Genomic DNA, 18,769 nt, shown 5'->3' on the forward strand with positions numbered 1-18,769 from the left:
CTGCGACGTGCGTGGCCACGCCCATTCCTGCCGAATGTATTTTCTACTGGACAGCATTAAATGCATAGTCAAAAAGTGATTATTTTAATTTGTCATATCAAAAATTTGTAAAAAATAAACTGCAATTGAATAAATTCCATATATTTTTACCATTACTAACTCATCTTCTGCATTTTAGTAAAAGGCAAACTTTTATTAAAATTGGTCATGTTTTTATTACTTTAACCCTAAACATATTTTGGTCAATATTGTTGTCAGAACTGAACAAGATTTGTGCAAGAATCAGATTACCTCAAAACATCAAAGCCCTAAATTATATTTACTATTCATTTCAATTCTTAATATTTCACATAAAAGATGTTAAAATACCCCTAAGGTTCCTTCTGGAAAGCAATTAACCAAAAGCTGCGATTTTCTAAAATTTGCATTCAATTATATACAGTAATTGGATTAAATTATCATTTGTTTCAGTTTCATTTGGATAACAACACTGATGCAGGTTCCCCCCCCCCCCCCCCCATGATTTCTCCCACAGTTTAGAGATCCAGTTTTGCTAAATAGCCACAGTATCAGGGGCATAGATTTCATGTTCATATTGTGTGTGTATGTGGGGGGGGGGGGGGTGATTATATCAGAGTGAGAGGTTTATTTATTTATTTGTTTGTTTGTTATACTTAATGTAAAGCTTTACCATATATTTAGAATACATGGGAAGTGTGCAGGAAGTGGATGACCGATTTGTTATCACCTTTCCAGATACTGACCCTGCAAAATTAAAGCATCCTTTTTCTTTGGGTTGTCTGTGAGAACTCAATTAAAGCTACATCTTAACCAAACTGGAAACATGAAATGGTAAACTACACCAGCCAATAAAGGACAGGAAGAACATGGACAACCTGCTTTTAAAAACTAAAGGTAATGATCTGTGTGACGCCCGTCCGGAAAGATGTAACAAGAGGATCAGCCTGTGATGGACCTGAGCATCTGAGTGTGCTTCTTACTCAGCGATCAGGTATTCCTGCAGCTTCACCCACGTTCCTCCTTAAGGTCTACCTGTCTATTATTATTGGTATTACTCTGGGCTTTACCAACATTGCCCAGTTTGACCAATAATAAACATGACTACTCCCTACCTGGTCCCACTCAGATACCCCAGCAGGACTCTGAGCATAACCCATCCAGCCTGCAAACCCCCCTGATTCAGAGAGGGGCTTCCAGCAGCCTGGACCAGCCTCTGCTACAGCAGCATTTCATCATGTGTCAGCATTAGGGTCCCTTCCGCAGCTTCTCTCTGCCTGCATGCACTGTACTGTAAAGCCTGCAGTTGATTCCTCCTCAGTCAGCACCTCGACTTTGGCCATTAGGAGCAGTATGGACCATGACAAGTGTATCCAGAAATGATTCTATACAGCAAAGTGCTCATTAATGACAGTATCATTGATTCACCTACGCTTGAGTAGGCTGGTGTCTCTTGAGTTCTCCAGATTGACTGAAGCTTCTCCCAGTGCTCCCAGTTTTGGTTAAGATGCAGCTTTAAGTAAGTTTAATTGCGCCCTCACAGACAACCCAAAAAAGGGGTGTTTGTATTTTGCGTGTGCAGTGGATTGGTCGGAATGACTGAACGCTAGCGTGTTATGGTCGGAATGACTGAACGCTAGCATGTTATGGTCGGAGCTTTGTTTTGTTTTTTTAAAACAGATCAATACGAATTTGTTATAGACTTGCAACAATGATCAATTTTTAAACTGCTGTACAGGATAATCCTGTCCACCTTACTGGCTATTATTACTAGTAGGCTACTCACCAGACAAACTTTATCAACTCCGAAGCCCAACCTAAAAAGAAAATTGCAAATGCCGACAGGAAGCAGCTAAAATCATACCATGTGCAAATAAAAGTTCCCTGAATATATGGCCAACTTTAATTTCTGTCCTGCTGTTCCCGTAACTTAATGGGTAGCCTATTTGTATGAATGTATACAGAAATATGTTTCTCCGTTTCTTAAACACACACGCACATGAACATTAATGAGTTTCACCAATGAAAGTTTTATTTATCTTGGTGCTTAAGAAAGCATTTCAATCATGCTGAGAAAATATATTTTAAAAGACCAAAGTCTTGGCTATTGTCATGGACTTGGGTGGTTCGGGCGCGAGGACGAGGTATGGTGCAGGCAGGAAGGGAATATGGACGAGCCAATGGCGGCTTGCAGGGAAACAGGGGCTTATTAACAAAGAGAAAAAACACAAGAAACACGTACAAAACAAAATGACCATGCGGGGTCCAAAGAAAACGGGAATAAACAAAGACAAATTACAACAAGGGCCGGGCAGGCGAGCAGGTAGGTAGGTAACAAAGAACACAGCATAAGACATCAAACAAACATCAATGACTCCAGGGGCCTGTTTCATGAAGCAGGATTACTTGCTTAGCCAGATAACTTGCCAGATTTAAGGTAGTCTGGGCTAAATAGACCTTATTTTCATCAACTTACATTTAGCCCAGACTACCTTAAATCTGGCAAGTTACCTGGCTAAGCAAGTAATCCTGCTTTGTGAAACAGGCCCCGGGAAGAACAGAACAGGATCAGGAACTTAAATACAAAACTAAACTGGGTAATGACACATCAGGAGTGAGACAGACAATTAACCAATCCAGGAGGGGGCAGGGCAACGAGCAATCAGGTAAACACACAAGGTCAGGCACAAAAACAGGCAACAGCTGAAACTAATAATTAAACTCTGGGAACTCAAACTAACAAAGTAACTAAGAAACAGAATCTACACTAGGGGAATGACAGATAGGTAAAAAACACAAGCACTGGCACAAAACATGAAACCAAATACAAATCACAAGACACAGGAACAAGAAAACTCATACAAATGAAACACTAGGGAACAAAATACAAAAACAGAGGTGGGATTTGAACACGAGACGAAAGGGATTTAAAGGTAGCTGCATGCTAACAACAACAAACAGCAAATTTATTTTTGTATAGCGCATTATCACAACATTACATCGTCTCAAAGCGCTTTACAGCATCCCCACCCAAAGCCCCCAGTGAGTAAGCCATAGGCGACAGTGGCAAGGAAAAACTCCCTAGAAGGAAGAAACCTTGGGAGGGACCTGTATTAAAATGGATGAGAGAGGGATATAGGGCTCTCGAAGGAACAAACAGGCACGCTTAGGTTCACTCAAATACACTTTAATAAGTAATACAAAATGATCTCGCATTAACACCAATACTAAGCTATCATATTGAAGGCAATGCAAAATAACTCGTACTACAATGGGTATCAAATAATATATATCTTATAGCTAATAGTATTAGATGCAAAGGTACGAATATATAGAGAAAAGAAGCAATAATACATAAAAGAAGAAAGGACACATAAAAGAAGTTACGAAATATTATCACAAGCGCCGATAATTTACTCGCAACAATCAATGGAAAGCATAAGCAGTTGCAAAGCTATTTACACTCGGACGTGCTATCATCACCCACCTTCACACATGGACTGGGGAGCCCTTTCAGTCCTGGCAGGAGACCAACACGTGAGTTCAGAGAAAGTGCCGGGCGATGCGCGCTCTATCCCACGGCTGAACTCCGGTCAGTACTGGAATCTCCCCCTTCCTTTATACTAAATTTAGAGTTGCGTGTGGGCAGGGGGTAAGCTGGCCAGGCTCACCCCTTCCCCCCAGGCAATATATGGTGCTCCAATTCCCCCTTTTGTCCGAGTGATTCTGCTTGCGATAATACAATACAATGGGCGTCCTGGCGCCAGGTGTCTTTGCGCAACGCCTCCCTGTTCCCCCCTACAGGCAATATAGGGTGCTGTATACCGACCCCCCACCCTATCTCCCGAAACCAAGATAAGCATCCTGCGAGCCGATCTAATGGCCCAGATGAGCATCCTGGCTTCTTTTATGAGCCCAAGTTATTTATGGCGAAATCAGGTTTTACAGGGGATCGTTAAATAACGTGTTCGTGCAGTCTAGTGACATTTGGGGTGAATCATGGACGATTGATCCAAATTTCAGTCAACACGTGATCAGAATTAATCCATAATTATAACTTAATATTATAGTAAAAGGATCAATTTCATACCACGTGGGTGACGTAATCATCTGTGAATTTATCCTAATACAGGACCAGACTCAAAGGGGGAACCCATCCTCCAGGGGCCAGCAGGGAGAGTCAGATACAGTAAATTCTGAGACAAACGGGGAGCAGGGGGGAGATGGCAAGCCGGTGCCAACGCTCCCTCCAATCGCCAGGCAACCAGAAGGCAGGGAGTGGGTCATACAAGGAGGATGACACAGGCAGAACGGCGAGCTGGATGCACGGACGTCATTGGTAGTGGCGACGTCACATGTTGCAGGGTGTGCTGGACATCTTGATAGAGTGAGGTCTCCAGGCAGCTCCCCCCAGGAGGAGTAGGGGAAATAAATGCAATTAGTCAAAGTAGGGGAGACTATAGGCAGTGCTAAAAGTTAGATGAGTGCAATATGAAGTGCAATGCTCCGGCAGATATGGCTATGGCAGCATAAGTAGGAGGGAGAGGCAGGTGGGAGAGAGATGGAGAATACCGCTTTTGTCAAAATGACAGGTTGGGTCAAAGGTCACAAAGGTCAAATAAATCAAAAAGTGACAGGTGGGGGCTGCAAGCCGGGTGACGTCATGAGGTAGTGGGAGGGGGGGCTATTTTTTTTTGGCTGTGAGCCAGTTGAGCGAGTTGAGCGTTGGGATAGGGGTTTATTTGTATATAGTTTATTTATTTATTATAATTATTATAATTTAATTATTTATTATTATTTAATTATTTATTATAATGTAATTATTATTATTTTAATTTGAGGAGAGTGCTTATGAGTGTGTTGTTTTGTCTGCATCCACCGGGTGCCGAGCAGGGGACTGAGCAGGGGGGTTGGTGCGTTAAGGTCCCAAACACTGGGTCTGAGCGGGTGGGTTACCTGATGGAATGTGAGCGTACGCTGTACCGTGGTAAGGTCCGTGGCTTTGGAGAATCTGTAGAAAAGGGCTCGGAGAGAGCGATGCTGTGTGTGGTGCGGTACCGTGGTAAGGTCCCGTGGCTTTGGATAATCCGCAAAGGACTCAGAGAGAGCGATGCCGGAGAGCTGAGAGTTGTGCTGCGCGAGACTGAAAGAAACCCTGTGAGAATGAACAAGTTGGAGCTAAGAATGAGAGGAGGAGGAGGAGGGTCTGGGTCTGACGTCCAGTAAAAAACGCTTAGCAGTAGTTTGACCATCTGTGTGTGTCTCTGTGTGTGTGTGTGTGTGTGTGTGTGTGTGTGTGAAAGCCGACACCCCCCTGCAGCAGTAGCAGTTTGGCCTTGTGTTTTTCCTCATGCAACCTATGTACATCCCGATAGGTCAAATCCCGGTCAAACTGTAATTTGGGGGGCCACACATCAAGTTTGACATTTTGTATTTCAGTAAATTTTGTTTGAAATTTTGTCTTTTCCCCCCGACTCCCAGCCACACATCAAGTTTGACATTTTGTATTTCAGTAAATTTTGTCTTTTCCCCCGACTCCCCCCATACCGTCTGCGCAGTTAAAACGTACATCGAAATAGACAACAGATAAAACTTGACAGGACGTATATTTCTCCTTAAAGAATCCTAAGAAGTAACCAACCCCAGAAATTTTTAGTATGCCGAGAAGGGTTTCCCTCCTTTGGTAAAGAGACACAAGTACCCCCACCCCAGTATCATCAAGGCCTTGCCCTACTGGAAAGAGAAAACTACACGGGACCTGCATAGAGTAAGTATATTATTTCTTTTACGCGTGTTTTATGATATTTTACGCGTGTTTTATGATAAACACCATACAATAAAATAACTTAAAATAATTATTTTATTTTTAGAGATTCAGCTATTTTGGGTTTGTTTTTTTTTCTCTACGGGAGACGCTGCGGATAGAAAACTCCATATAGTGAGTATATTATTTCTTTTATACATATGATAAACGCTATACATTAAACACTATACATTATAACTTATTCTAATAATAGGTATTCCCTGTTTTCTATGTACAAGAGAGACGGCGCGGACCGGTCAAGAGAAAATCTACGCAAGACCTGAATCAGCAGGTATGGACGGAGCAACACCCCCCTCCTATACCTGAAGCGCTATTAAATGAAATAGACAACATCAACAACGCTAATAATGATGAAAATGATGCGGTTTACTTTGCTCAACACGACTCGCCACCCGCAGCGTCTGGTGAAGCGACGGCCCAAGAGCCCTGTTTGCTACCATCCTTAGAGACATTATTAATAACCTTCCCGTGCTGTTAGGGTCGGCACCGACCCGTTTTTAAGTTTAACATGCATAAAAGCACCACATACATTTGTGCATACTCTTAAAACAAAAGGCTCCATATTGAACCTTTTAGATTGGTACATATATGACACTCCTTGGACATTCTCAATTAAAAGAAATGGCACCTTTTTGAAGGCAATGGTTATATTTCCTCTGGTTAGAACCCCTATAGTTCTATATAGCACACCCAAGAACCTTTTTTTCGAAATATATACTGCATCAAAGCTTTTTGACTTTGTCAGGAATCTCTATTTAAACTAAATAAATTAAAACAAAATCAAGGTAAGGCATCCCCACACATGTAAGGTAAGATAAGACCAGTTCAGTTTATTTATATAATTCTCTAGAGGTTTATTTTATCATTATTTTTTATTGAAAACGAGAGGAATGCTGTCAAAAGAAAGGTCCACAAAGCCACACCAAAAATATTAAAACCAATCTTTTCATGGATAAGGAAGCCTAACAAGGTAACCAAGAGGTAAGAAACAAATTGGATGATAAATAATTGTTTTGAGGGTATCTTATGGCTGATGTAAGACACGTGCTGCTTGACACCGACCCGTCTAACATAAGAAACAGGAACAGAAAGCTAACATAGGCCGAAGGTTAAGCGTGTTAAAGGAAAGGCAGCGGGATAATTCCCCATAATGCCGCACTATAACAAAATCAAACGCGACGTGAAAACGTTTAATAGACCTCAATAAAAATGTCAGGGACGTCTACGACAAACGCAGATTGTTGACTAGTGCGGAAACTGCCTTTTGGATACCGAACTGTAAAAACTAGCAGCATCGCAAAAAGGGTGTTGTAAGTCTTTAAAAATATTTCATCGAATGAATTTGTTAGTGTAACATGAAAGTTTTTTTTCCAGTAATGCTAGTTAAACTGATTGGCCTATAGTTTGATGGATTACCTAGATGCAAATAACATTATAAAGGATAGCCAACATGGATTTAGGAAAGGTAGATCCTGCTTAACGAATCTACTTGAGTTCTTTGAGGAAGCTACAAGTGAAATTGATCACAAAAAGGCCTATGATGTGATTTACTTAGATTTCCAGAAGGTCTTTGATGTTGTCCCCCACAAACGGCTCATGCTAAAGCTTAAAGTTGCAGGGATTTTAGGAACTGTGGCAACTTGGATGTAAAACTGGCTAACTGACAGGAAGCAGCGAGTAGTTATTAGAAGCACAATGTCACAGTGGGTCTCCGTTCATAGTGGGGTACCGCAGGGTTCAATTTTAGGACCACTATTGTTCCTAATTTACATTAATGATATTGACACAAATACATACAGTAAACTGGTTAAATTTGCAGACGACACCAAGGTGGGCGGTGTAGCAGATACTAATCTAGCAGCAGAGAGGCTTCAACGGGATCTGAATTTAATTAGCGAATGGGCTGATACTTGGCAGATGAAATTATGTAAGGTAATCCATGCAGGGAGCAGAAATATAAAGTACAGATATTTTACTTCTATCCCCTTTTTTGAATAAGGGTGTTATATTAGCATGCTTCCAATCTGATGGTACCACACCCGCACTTTTCAAGCTGTAAGAAAATACAATTTGACTTGGACATCCTCTCTTTTAACGTTTGGTTAAATGGTGAAATGGGTGATTTTATGACTTTTTAAAAGTTTCTGAAAAGTTCTTTCTTCAAACTCATTACCCGCATCCGTGTGTAACTTGAGGGGCACGCCTCCTCGGTTAAAATAAAATCAAAGGCCTCCGTTACAACCACCCCCGTCTTGTTTCTTAACACACGCAAGTAGGCCTTTTAGGAAAAAAAATCAATCACCGTAAGGAGATACTTTAACCTGTCGTTGTACGTCACCAGCCCTTACATGTCGCATAAACCGGCCTGCCGCTGATACATGGCTCTCGGTATTAAACACTCTGTTCCTGGGGAAATTCTTTTTAGCCGGCTTATGTAAAGTATAACTGTCTTGCATAGACAGCCACTCTCTGATGTCATCAGTAGCCACTTTTTTTCCCCGTATCTTCCTGCACGGCTCTCTGCAGTCTGGAGGCCCCTCCGTATGACCCCGGGTGGCTGGGGTCATAGTATGTACGACTCAAGACACGAGCTGTAGTCTTGGCAACAGACATGCTTTTCACAAAATGAGAGGGGGGTGAGAGCAAGAATGCTGTGTTTTATAGGTGTCTGGGGAGAGTGGGGAGGGGGTTTTATATGTGGGTTTGTTTAGAATTTAGTGATTAATTTTCATTGTTGATACACCGCATGCACACACACACACACACACACACACAAGCTGAGAGGCAAATCACGATTTTCATTTCTACCAATCGTACACAGTAAAAGAAAATATCATTAAGCTAAGAGAAGTAGAGTTTTTAAGTTTACCATTCATGTAGTACTGGAGACTCACTCAGACCATAGAATCATACAGATTAGCATTAAAATCACAATTTAGTAATTTAAGCATCCAAAATGAGTAAAAGGGGGCAGGACAACTGCTCATTTGTACCACTCCCTGTATTCTTTCTCTTAATCCTACACCATGGGGTTCCCACAACAGGCCTTGAAGAAACCTCTGTCCAGGACAGGTTACTTGTCACTCAGGTGGACCATAGTCATCAATGATGAGATATTTACCTATTTCATTAAATGATTTAAAAAATAATACTTGAATATTATAAAGGAACAGTATAGCAACATGTAGTCTATGGGCAAGAAACATTCGGCATACAACACAATGTTTTAAGCAACAGGCAGGCATTCTTTAACCACAGGACTTGTTCACCATGTCATATTAGCCAGTCTTTAGTCCTGACAAACTGCAACTACATTTTTCCATGAGACGCTTCCACGAAATGGTCATATATAACATGCCTTCAGAAATTCATCACACACTGTCTGATATTACATTACAATTCATAAAATGCCTGGGGTGAACCTAAAACAAAGGAAGATGACGCTTCACGATTCTAATACACATATCACTTAATTTCAGAGTACCGCAATTCACTGCATAACTTCTACTGCAAGAATCCTAAACCGACATGCCAATTAAAATCAGGCTCAGCCGACACTTCTAGCTGCGGAAAAAAATACAATTGTGACCAATTTAAATTCGGCCTCAATGTCTGCTTTTAAAACACAACGCTTTATTCCCTATATATTTGTCTAAATACAAATAGATTTCAAAATGCTGTCGATTGATGAGCAACACATGATCTGTCTATACATACCGGCGACTGGTTTGTTCCGCTGATATAATCATGTTTCCTTGATAGCTTTAACATGTGGTGACATTTCATTGACATTGTTTTAAAATACTCTAATTGGTGACTACGGTAAATCAGAACTAATGTAAGGTGATTAGAGGCTACTTGAAATTAAAAAAATTAAGAATGTTAACAAAACCGAATGAGCCTTTAACTGTTTTACGTTAAAGAAAGCGTCCATGTTTGTAGCTATACAGTACTTAAACACATGTTGGCATAGGCGCATGTAGTTTATTGTCCCCACGACCGTACGCTTCTCCATCACCTATCAAACACTAGGCCGACTGGGCTTAGGCAACCACGCACACACACACACACACACACACGCAAACCAGAAAAATATGCACATGCTTCTGGGAGATTTCAATAGTTTTGTACATTTATTTATTTATTTATTTATTTATTTAAATGGTGATTAGGTTTTCTTCTAAAGCGTGTATGTACTGAATGAAAAGGACCAGCTAAAAAATGTTATTGCTCGCCAGCTCCCTATAAGAGTCAACAAAACCCTGACATTGACAGCAGCATTAAGCGCAATTATACACGATCCTGGCTAAAGTGTCTCGGGGATAGTTAGCCGCACCTTAAGAATGTCAGAGCCCCGACCGTTCGCAGCGTTACATCAGCTAGCAGCTCGTGCGCCTCACCGCAGACTCCCTCGTGCTCAGAGCCATTGTGTCCGACATATTATATGAATGAATGGGTGCCTTTTTATTGTCACTATACACATGTACAATGAGAATAAAAGCAGATCCTCCAGTGAAAACATGTATGTAGAACACACAACAAACAATAAACAAATAGTGCAAAAAAAACTCAGTCACTACTGTTAACTTAACATACCGTCCTCAGTAAACATCTCAAATCAGGCGCCCGGATGTCTTAAGTATAGGCCACGGGATCACCTTGTAGGAAAACCATTTACTAGAAAGCCGTCTTTATTAAAAATAACTAAGGCTTTATTCTTTAAAGTTTTTAATGTGTTTTAATGCGACCGCTAAATGCAGTTTACAAGCTCCTACTGTTATAAATAAAATGCTATTAAACCAGGTGCACTCGAAGTTACAGCTTTTTATGCTTCAGCTAAAAAACAATTTTGGAAAACTCAGCATATAATGAATGGAAAGAATGGTTACAGATTCGTTGATACACAAAATGCTGGTGGATCGTTCTCTCACGGCGGAGACATTCTCTTGCGATGGACCTGACCCTATACACTGGGTACATGGGGACCATTGCTGAAGTAAGGATCTAATGTGTAGGTGTCGAGTCTCACGGTTAAGCCCCAGTCCCCGTGTGGCTCAGGGTTCAAAAGCTGCTAAAGATTGATAGATTCCACGAGAGGTGCCCACCACCCCGCAAAAATTAGTACATTTTAAAAACATGACCGTGCTGCATACATATAACAAAATGTATGTACAACTTTTATTTTGAATAATAAAATACCTGTACATGTTACATTTTAAAACTCATTTGATAAATGTACACACACATTTTTGTACAAGTTTGAAAAATAAAACACACGTGTACATGTTACATTTTAAAACCCTTGTGCAACTTTGAAAATAAATAAAAAAAAAACTTCATGTTATATTAACAAAATCTGCTTTGATAAAGAGCCTACAAATTTTTTGCAACTTTGTTTTTGTAAAATAAAAGCCACGTTCATATTAGATTTCAAAACTGATTCGCAAAATGAATGCATAAAACTTTGTACAAACATGCTTGCGCTGCGTACACATAACAAAACGTTTTTGTACAACGCGTCTAGAAAATAAAACACCCGAACATTTTTAAAGCATCTGTACATCTTACTTTGAAAAACTTTCATGTTACATTTGAAAACATCTGTACATCTTACTTTGAAAAACTTTCATATTACATTTTAAAACATCTGTACATCTTTGAAAAACTTTCATGTTACACTAACAAATTCATTCGATGAAATATTTTTAAAGACTTACAACACCCTTTTTGCGATGCTGCTAGTTTTTACAGTTCGGTATCCAAAAGGCAGTTTCCCCACTAGTCAACAATCTGCGTTTGTCGTAGACGTCCCTGACATTTTTATTGAGGTCTATTAAACGTTTTCACGTCGCGTTTGATTTTGTTATAGTGCGGCATTATGGGGAATTATCCCGCTGCCTTTCCTTTAACACGCTTAACCTTCGGCCTATGTTAGCTTTCTGTTCCTGTTTCTTATGTTAGACGGGTCGGTGTCAAGCAGCACGTGTCTTACATCAGCCATAAGATACCCTCAAAACAATTATTTATCATCCAATTTGTTTCTTACCTCTTGGTTACCTTGTTAGGCTTCCTTATCCATGAAAAGATTGGTTTTAATATTTTTGGTGTGGCTTTGTGGACCTTTCTTTTGACAGCATTCCTCTCGTTTTCAATAAAAAATTATGATAAAATAAACCTCTAGAGAATTATATAAATAAACTGAACTGGTCTTATCTTACCTTACATGTGTGGGGATGCCTTACCTTGATTTTGTTTTAATTTATTTAGTTTAAATAGAGATTCCTGACAAAGTCAAAAAGCTTTGATGCAGTATATATTTCGAAAAAAAGGTTCTTGGGTGTGCTATATAGAACTATAGGGGTTCTAACCAGAGGAAATATAACCATTGCCTTCAAAAAGGTGCCATTTCTTTTAATTGAGAATGTCCAAGGAGTGTCATATATGTACCAATCTAAAAGGTTCAATATGGAGCCTTTCGTTTTAAGAGTATGCACAAATGTATGTGGTGCTTTTATGCATGTTAAACTTAAAAATGGGTCGGTGCCGACCCTAACAGCACAGGAAGGTTATTAATAATGTCTCTAAGGATGGTAGCAAACAGGGCTCTTGGGCCGTCGCTTCACCAGACGCTGCGGGTGGCGAGTCGTGTTGAGCAAAGTAAACCGCATCATTTTCATCATTATTAGCGTTGTTGATGTTGTCTATTTCATTTAATAGCGCTTCAGGTATAGGAGGGGGGTGTTGCTCCGTCCATACCTGCTGATTCAGGTCTTGCGTAGATTTTCTCTTGACCGGTCCGCGCCGTCTCTCTTGTACATAGAAAACAGGGAATACCTATTATTAGAATAAGTTATAATGTATAGTGTTTAATGTATAGCGTTTATCATATGTATAAAAGAAATAATATACTCACTATATGGAGTTTTCTATCCGCAGCGTCTCCCGTAGAGAAAAAAAAACAAACCCAAAATAGCTGAATCTCTAAAAATAAAATAATTATTTTAAGTTATTTTATTGTATGGTGTTTATCATAAAACACGCGTAAAATATCATAAAACACGCGTAAAAGAAATAATATACTTACTCTATGCAGGTCCCGTGTAGTTTTCTCTTTCCAGTAGGGCAAGGCCTTGATGATACTGGGGTGGGGGTACTTGTGTCTCTTTACCAAAGGAGGGAAACCCTTCTCGGCATACTAAAAATATCTGCGGTTGGTTACTTCTTAGGATTCTTTAAGGAGAAATATACGTCCTGTCAAGTTTTATCTGTTGTCTATTTCGATGTACGTTTTAACTGCGCAGACGGTATGGGGGGAGTCGGGGGAAAAGACAAAATTTACTGAAATACAAAATGTCAAACTTGATGTGTGGCTGGGAGTCGGGGGGAAAAGACAAAATTTCAAACAAAATTTACTGAAATACAAAATGTCAAACTTGATGTGTGGCCCCCCAAATTACAGTTTGACCGGGATTTGACCTATCGGGATGTACATAGGTTGCATGAGGAAAAACACAAGGCCAAACTGCTACTGCTGCAGGGGGGTGTCGGCTTTCACACACACACACACACACACACACACACACACACACACACACACACACAGATGGTCAAACTACTGCTAAGCGTTTTTTACTGGACGTCAGACCCAGACCCTCCTCCTCCTCCTCTCATTCTTAGCTCCAACTTGTTCATTCTCACAGGGTTTCTTTCAGTCTCGCGCAGCACAACTCTCAGCTCTCCGGCATCGCTCTCTCCGAGTCCTTTGCGGATTATCCAAAGCCACGGGACCTTACCACGGTACCGCACCACACACAGCATCGCTCTCTCCGAGCCCTTTTCTACAGATTCTCCAAAGCCACGGACCTTACCACGGTACAGCGTACGCTCACATTCCATCAGGTAACCCACCCGCTCAGACCCAGTGTTTGGGACCTTAACGCACCAACCCCCCTGCTCAGTCCCCTGCTCGGCACCCGGTGGATGCAGACAAAACAACACACTCATAAGCACTCTCCTCAAATTAAAATAATAATAATTACATTATAATAAATAATTAAATAATAATAAATAATTAAATTATAATAATTATAATAAATAAATAAACTATATACAAATAAACCCCTATCCCAACGCTCAACTCGCTCAACTGGCTCACAGCCAAAAAAAAATAGCCCCCCCTCCCACTACCTCATGACGTCACCCGGCTTGCAGCCCCCACCTGTCACTTTTTGATTTATTTGACCTTTGTGACCTTTGACCCAACCTGTCATTTTGACAAAAGCGGTATTCTCCATCTCTCTGGTGGGAATGCAGGCATGGGGAGTCCCTGAAATGTCAGCACTCCAATCCCACAAGCGATTGTGAAGCTAGAGTGACAGCACTGTCAATTCAGTTTATCCAAAGCCAATGGCACCGATCCCCACCCAGCTCTACACCTCACACTATAGGTTTAACTGGGAGTGAGAAGCTAGCTAGAGCTAGAACTAGTGTCCCTATAAGCTAAACTAAATAGGTGTGTTTTTAGTCTAGACTTGAATATTGAGAGTGAGCCTGAAATCCGCACATCCGGTGTAAGACCATTCCACAGCTGAGGAGCTCTATAGGAGAAAGCTCTGCAGCCTGCCGTAGCTCTTTCTACCCTAGGTACTAACAGATATCCCGCACCTTCAGAACGAAGCAAGCGCGGGGGGTTGTATGAGGCCAGCAGATCACTAAGGTATTCTGGTGCAAGGCCATTCGGTGCTTTATAAGTTAATAGCAGTATTTTATAGTCAATCCGAGACTTAACTGGTAACCAATGCAGGGAGGATAAGACTGGTGTAATGTGATCAAATTTTTTAGTGTTTGTGAGAACTCTGGCTGCTGCATTCTGTACCAGCTGAAGTTTATGTAAGGATCCAGACGGGCAACCAGAAAAGTCGGGCATTACAGTAGTCCAGTCTGGAAGTTACAAAGGCATGTATTAATTTTTCTGCATCACGAAGTGAGAGCATCTTATGAAGCTTGGCTATGTTCCGTAGATGATAAGAAGTATTACTAGAACTGCGTTTTATGTGAGCATCAAAACATAGATCTGAATCAACTAGAAGACCAAGATTTCTAACCACCGTGTTAGGTTGTGTAGGAAGGCCACTAATGCTGAGGTAGTGAAACTTATTTCTTGCAGCCTTGGGACCAATCACCAGTACTTCTGTTTTTTCTGTGTTTAACATTAGGAATTTTTTTGCCATACAGCACCGGATATCTAACAGACAATCTTCTAACCGAGATAGGAGTGATGTATCATCAGGGTTAACAGATATATATAACTGTGTATCATCTGCATAACAATGAAACCCAACACCATGATTTCTAATAATGTTACCAAGAGGTAGCATGTATAGGGTAAACAGTAGCGGGCCCAGTACTGATCCCTGTGGGACACTGTATGTGACTTTGGTGGCCTTGGATGATTCGTTGTTCACATGTGCATCCTGATAGCGATCAGTTAAATATGAGCAGAACCAAGAGAGTGCTGTCCCCGTAATGCCAACTACACCTTCTAACCGGTCCAAGAGGATATTATGGTCCACAGTATCAAATGCTGCAGTTAAATCTAGTAATACCAACAGCGATATCAAGCCACGGTCAGAAGCCATAAGTAAATCATTCATTACTTTGACTAGAGCAGTTTCTGTGCTATGGTTTGGTCTAAAGCCAGACTGATATAATTCATTAGTATTATTTTTTTGTAGGAAAGAAGACAACTGACGAACTACAACCTTTTCCATGACCTTTTAAACGAAAGGAAGATTTGAGATAGGTCTATAGTTTCCTAAAACACTAGGTTCAAGATTTGGTTTCTTTAGGACGGGTCTAATAACAGCCATTTTAAAAAAAATTTGGAACATACCCAAGCTTAAGAGATGAGTTTAACACATTTAACAGGGTATTGCTAATCTGCAGTGCAATTTCCTTGAAGAATTTTGTAGGAATTGGGTCTATGAGACTTGTAGAGGATTTACAGGAGGAAATTAAGCTCAAGAGTTCTGAGTGTTTTATAGGAATGAAAGATTCAAAAGTCTCATTATTGATAGGCATAAGACTAGCAGGAGTCTGGCAGTCATAGGTAGCTAAGGACGTGCACTGGATGGTCTGTCTAATCTTAGTTATTTTACCATTAAAGAATGTAATAAAGTCATCACTCTTAAGAGCTTGTGGGACTTGTGAGTTTAATGGAGAATTCTGTGTTAACCTAGCCACGGATTCAAATAGGAATTTTGGATTGGTTTTGTTCCTGTCTATTAATCTGGAGAGATACACAGACCTAGCAGTCACTAGTGCTTGTCTGTATTTAGACAGGCTCTCTTTCCATGCAGACACCAGTCTGATCCAGCAGACCTCTAAAATCCCCACAACTTTTAATACTTAGGCTCTCTCTGGCCTTATCACTTTACCAATATTTTGTTTGCAATCCAACAGCACCTTCTCTTAAAACATTTACTTTGCAACTTAACAATATCCTTGCATCACAACATAACAGCACTTTTTCCCCATAACTTAAAACACAAGGACCCCTCCTTTAGGGCAACCCAACTTTCACTTTATCAGAACAATGAGACCCTCCTCTCTCAGGGCAGCACCTTTAAATCACTATTAAGCCTTCAAGGCCTCTACGCCTCGAAGCAGTTTCCCAAAATGCTCAGCCGTGAACTTCTGGTGAACTCAGGTGAATCCCTTCCTTCAGCAGTAAACCTTGGCAGCTTCAGCCTGTTGCACATAGACTAACTAGAGGGTTGATAATATATTTGTCCCTTAACATAGTGAAAGTATAACACTAATAAAAGTGGATATTCATAGATTCAGGACTAATACAAAGTAGCTAACAAATACAAGGTGCAAATACATACTCAATTGATTACATTGTGTTGATTACATTATAATGTTTACATTGCAATGATTACATCATGGGTATTTGGCATACTTCTTAACAACATCATAATACTTATATTCTATGTTATATAGTGCTAAATAATATCCCATAGTTGCTCCGTTCATACCTGCTGATTCAGGTCTTATGTAGATTGTCTCGACAGACCCCCCTCGATCCGCGCCGTCTCTCGTAGAAAGAACTCAGAATACCACAATCTCTAAAAAATATTTTAATGTATAGCTTTATCACAAAACATGTACATAAGAAATAATATACTCGATCTATGGAAGTCCCGTGTAGTTTTCTTTTTTTTCCCAGTGGGGGTAAGGCCATAAAATATACTTGGGGGTACTTCTGTTTATCTACAGAAGGGGGAAACCGGTACGATTGGGGCTATGACCGTTCACGGTATTAAATATCTGTGGCTGGTTGCGTCCCTTTTAGGAGTAGTTATGCATGGAAAGACAAAATGTCTGAGTTTGATATATGTGTGTTTAACTTTTCTTAGGATTCTTTAATGAGAAATACAGCGTGTCAAGTTTTAGGTTACCTCGGATATCTTGTTTCTTAATTATGTCGAATGTCTGTTTGATGTTGTACATCATGGTGTTTTCTTTTACCTTCTCTTTGTAGTTATGCGCAGACACAGACGTTACGCTCAACCCGGGATGATCTACGTGGTGAAGTAAATAACAGCTGTATGTGAAAACTACTCGCCCAACTTTAGCCCCCAACTTAAAAAAAAGCTTTTTATGCACGGCCCAACTTTTTTCTTCAGATAACCGCGCATTAAAGAAAAAGGGGGGTCACCCTCACTCCCTGCCAGTTTCACAGAAACACACACACACACACTACCCCTCCCTGCCAGTTTCACAGAAACACACACACACACACTACCCCCCTCCCTGCCAGTTTCACAGACACACACAGACTGCTGCAGGGGTCAGACACTACCCGCACGGTGAGGCATCCCCCCCCCCCCCGCTCCAGATGGCTTTCTGGAAAGCATAATGTGCAATCTCCGGCCACCACACCGACCTAGACGGCTGCCTCCCTGTCACATACTCCATGGTGAAAGGCTCGTCCTCCCCGATTGTGTCAATAATCACTGTAGGACAATCATATTCCGGTACAGACACCCCTGTCAACAACTTCACTCTCATAGCACGGGCTCCAACACCATCGGACAAATCCCACTCATACTCAGTACCCACACGCCAAGCCATTTTCTGCTTCATTTCAGTGTCCGCACTAAACGCCATTTTCAACCTTTTCACATAACCGCAATAAATAATAAAAAACCACCCGCAACAAATCCCCCCCCCCACATCTGGAAATAATTAATACTAGCCAGTACTCCTGGCCCCACCCCCTAGTGACCTCTGTGACCCCTAACCCTTTGATCTTCGTGACCATTGACCAGACCTGTTATTTTCACAAAAGCAGCCTTACCTCTCTGGCAGGGCAATGAGCACTCAGGTAAACACAGTAGGGCAGGAACAAAAACAGGCAACAGCTGAAACTAATAATTAAACTCAGGGAACTCAAACTTAGAAACAGAATCTACACTAAGGGAATAACAGACAGGTAAAAACACAAGCACGGGCACAAAACATATAACCAAATACAAATCACAAGACACAGAAACAAGAAAACTCATACAAATGAAACACTAGGGAACAAAATACAAAAACAGAGGTGGGATTCGAACACGAGATGAAAGGGATTTACAGGTAGCTGCATGCTCAAAACATTGAGCCATGCGGCTGACAGGAAACAGGGGAAACACTAAGACTGACAGGAGGAACAGGATGGCCAGCAATTCCTGTGGGCCAAGCGGGGAAGGGACACAAAAAACTGATACAACAGGAGCTGACCCTGACAGCTATTACATTTTGTAATGGACCAACCTCATATTGAACAGCCTGGTTTAGCAGCAGAGGGCTTGAATCTTGTCAACTTCATCAGTGACACAAAAATATCATATTATAGCAGAAAATACATATAACACAAAG

Source organism: Paramormyrops kingsleyae, chromosome 7 (genome assembly GCF_048594095.1).
Source record: "Paramormyrops kingsleyae isolate MSU_618 chromosome 7, PKINGS_0.4, whole genome shotgun sequence".
In the NCBI taxonomy this organism is placed as follows: domain Eukaryota; kingdom Metazoa; phylum Chordata; class Actinopteri; order Osteoglossiformes; family Mormyridae; genus Paramormyrops; species Paramormyrops kingsleyae.